This window comes from Littorina saxatilis, linkage group LG12 (assembly GCF_037325665.1).
Source record: "Littorina saxatilis isolate snail1 linkage group LG12, US_GU_Lsax_2.0, whole genome shotgun sequence".
Classification (NCBI taxonomy): domain Eukaryota; kingdom Metazoa; phylum Mollusca; class Gastropoda; order Littorinimorpha; family Littorinidae; genus Littorina; species Littorina saxatilis.
Window position 1 is genome coordinate 65,373,646 of NC_090256.1, and position 4,019 is coordinate 65,377,664.

Below are 4,019 nucleotides of genomic sequence, written 5' to 3' on the forward strand. Positions count from 1 at the left end.
GTCTTTTTGTTGAATTAAAGTGATCACTGTAATATAACTCACAGTGCCCGTATTCAAAGACTTCTTGAAATATTTTGCTTTCAGAAACCAAAACCTGGCATTCATAGCTGTTTTTATTGATATTACATTCATCCAAACACACACTTCTTGTAATAGAGACATGGACTAGCTTATGCTTAGTGCATCTTGTGATTTTGGTTGCGCTTTGTTTAAAAATGACGCATACAGATCAATTCAAAGTTATGTAGTTGGAAAACACAATGTTACGACACGCACAACTTGCATGTTACAGATAGCACTTAGTTTTGGTTTTCAAATGTTACGGATCGCACAACTACACGTATAGGTTCAAACTTAACTACCAAATATTATTGTTTTTTGTGTACGTAGTTTTGTACAATTTAATTACTGTAAACTTACGTATTAAGACTAAATACTGTATCACACTATGTATGCATACCTAGATGAGTGCTTGTTAGCTTCCATAAGCATTATGTCTAACAAAAAACTAACAAAACTCATGCTTTGGCCAACACAGGATATTTTGGTATGTATTCCTGTGTCGTGATCAAGCATCAGGAGCCGTCATCGCATGTATTTGGCCCGACAGTATCTAATATATATATATAAGAATGGACGTAAGTGTGTCTGTCTGTCTGGCTGTGGTCGCCATTTCTCAGAGATGGCAAGATGCAGGCACAAGATAGTGTGCATGCACACTGCACATGCCCAGGAGCCGCAGATGTGCACCTGGGTTTCTTGATTCATTGTTTCCTTCATCCCGTTAACTACCTTGTAAGCGCCCACCCCATTTATGCACCAATTTCGATTGACAGTAGGGTTTGGGCGACTTGGTATCTGAAGTCAGGTCGTTTCGGGTCAGTGGTTACCTTTATTTGAGCGGCTCTCACGTGACCCCTGTATGGTATAGACTTTGATCCCAGCGAAGCTGGAGGTATCCCACAAACGCTATTCATGCCGATACTTGAAATCATGATAAAGAAGGATTCTTTGTGCACACACTCAGGCTACAGTTGGGCAGGGGCGGACGAGGGGGGGGGGGGGGGTGCACAGGGTGCAGGTGCACCCCCCCCCCTCCAGCAAAAAAATTCTTAAAAAATTGGAAAGCTGATTCTATGACCATTATTTTCTAAATTCAAATGGCACCAGATGGCACCATTTTGCTTCTTTGGGCCAAACAATTTTCCGGGGGGGGGGGGCATGCCCCCGGACCCCCCTGGCAAATTCGGGCGCTTCGCGCCCATCACATTCACTTTCGATTTAAAGTGCACCCCCCCTTACAAAACAACTGATCCGCCCCTGATTGGGGATGGAAGTTCCCCCAAAATAGGGAACATACTAAGTAAAATACGGAAGGTGACGACCAATTCTTCGATTCAATAACATATAATCATATTCTTACGTCAACTCACATAATTAGCATTAAACTTCAGTTCATTGCTTAGGTATTGAAGTAGTACTCTACCCTGGTAAAGGGGGAGGAAACTCCCAAAAGAAATAAAGTCCGTAAGGACGGGAATCGCCTTCCCTACCCTACCGTCAACCCGCGCATGCGCGTGCCCCGCCAACGGCCGTCATACCCACTTCAACGCTCTTGTCTACACGTGTTGTTGTAACTCTGGCATATTTTTTGCTTGGCCTTTTGTGGACGGCCATCTGGTTTATGCGTTGCATCTTCTCTGGTAAGATCGTTCCTTTATCCCCGAGTACGCAGTAGGAGGGTCCAGCAGACTTTAATCCCCGAGTACGCAGTACTAGGGTCCAACAGACTTTAATTGTGTGTCTGTGTGTCTGTGTGTCTGTCTGTCTCGACTTAACAGCTTATTGCTGGGAAACTACTGGGCGCAGTTCGTTCAAAAGTTGATACACTAACTTGATAATAGGTCCGATTGATCGTATTTAAACTTCATAATGTTACCTGGGACCTAAATGCCAAATAATCCACAAAAACGACTCTTAACGGCGGGCGCAATTCGCGGTGGGAGTACAACTGCCGTGCAGCTAATGGAACAGCCAGCTAGCTGGTGCAAATAATAATAATAATAATAATAATAATAATAATAATAAATAACTTTTCTATAGCGCGAGTCCCATCAATTGGCTCCAGGCGCTTTACAAATTCATTATAGAATAAACTAGCACAAATCAACAAGCATACAAAGCATACATTTAACTGAGACATAACACCAAGATCCCAAGCACTAAGCAAAACTTAGCGTACAATGTTAAAGGTACACACACACACACACACACACACACACACACACACACACGCACGCACGCACGCGCACACACAAAGATACCATTGACAAATAGACCATAAAGCACATACAGGGTAGAGAGTTCCAAAACAGAATAGAGTTGTGGAGAGTCTACTCAGGCTAAGCAAAGGCTTTACGAAACAGGTATGTTTTGAGTTGTGTTTTGAAGAAGGAAAGGCTGCTGGAGTCACGGATAGAACTTCAACACACCGCTGCGAAGGAGTCTACAGTGTGTGATAGAAGCGTGCCTCCCTCGCCGGTCGCTTCCCTCCCTGGCGTGGTTAGCGTCCCGTCGATTTCACGGCCCGGCGCGGTTAGCGTCCCGTCGATTTCGCGGCCCGACGCGGTTAGCGTCCCGTCGATTTCGCGGCCCGGCGCGGTTAGCGTCCCGTCGATTCCGCGGATATGGGCTTCGGCCACCATCACGTCGGCCGACATCGGGCTGGATTTTTCCGGTTTCTTGACGGATTCCCCTGGTTTTCCAGGGGAGTTCGCGTTTCCAGCACCACCTACCTCTAGCGCTTCGGCGTTGGGTGGTGCTGGTGGGAGTTCCCATCTTGTTGGGGACTCTCACGTTCCCGTTTCCCCTGGTCTCGCTTTTGCGTTTCCGCCGGGGTCTCGGACTGCTCCTCCTCGGCTGCATACGTGAGTTGAGTAAGTATATTAATTAAATGAAAATGTATCTTAGAAATTTTCGATTATTGATCCGTCGCCACCCAGGGCAGATATGTTGGGGTGAAATTTCTAGAGACTAGGGCATAATATTCGCGCAATTAGACCACGTCAAGATTTGTTTGACATCAAAGGTTCGTGACGTCATCCCCTCTCTGGGGCTTTTTTCTCGCGCGCGTGGCGTGTGTAGTTTGCACGTTTATGTGTACAAGTTAGTGTGTGTGTGTGTGCGCGTGTGTGCGTGCATGTGTGTGTGTGTGTGTGTGTACCCATGTTTCCACAGGTTTGGTTGCCTAAATCACCATAAGGCAACCATCCACACGTGGATGGCAACCTAAACTCTGGATGGCAACCTAATTGTGTGGATGGTCGCTTCATTTAACACCGTTAAATTGACTTTTTTGACGGAAAGAATGTCATAACAATGTTCCAAACGACATTCTTTCCGTCCACACGTGTGGATGGTTGCCTTATGGTTAAATTGACACCGTTAAATTGACTTTTTTGACGGAAAGAATGTCATAACAATGTTCAAAATGACATTCTTTCCGTCCTCTATAGGCGACGAAATAGGTCAAATTTTGTGCATTTTTTAGTGCAAAATTCTTCGATGCCGGAGCGAGTACTGCACCCAGTGCTGTTGTAGTGCAAGTGCACTAGAAAGGCACTACACCCAGTGCCGTCTCTTAGGTAACCATCCACACTTTAGGTGTGTGTGTGTGTACATTATTATTATTATTATTGTGATCATTTTTATGCGCCTAATCTAGATATAGCCCTAGGCGCTTACATATTAATGTGTACATGTGTTTGGGTACGTGTGTGTGTGTGTGTGTGTGTGTGTAGAATGTGTGTTGATGTCTGTCTGACTATTTACGTGCGAGTATGTGCTTTGTGTGCATGGATTGTGTGTGAGTGAGTGTGTGCGTGTGTGACATGGTTTGCGCGCGCGCGCCTGTGTGTGTCTGTGTGTGTGTGTGAGAGAGAGAGAGAGAGAGAGAGAGAGAGAGAGAGAGAGAGAGAGAGAGAGAGAGAGAGAGAGAGAGATCAAATCAAATCAAATCA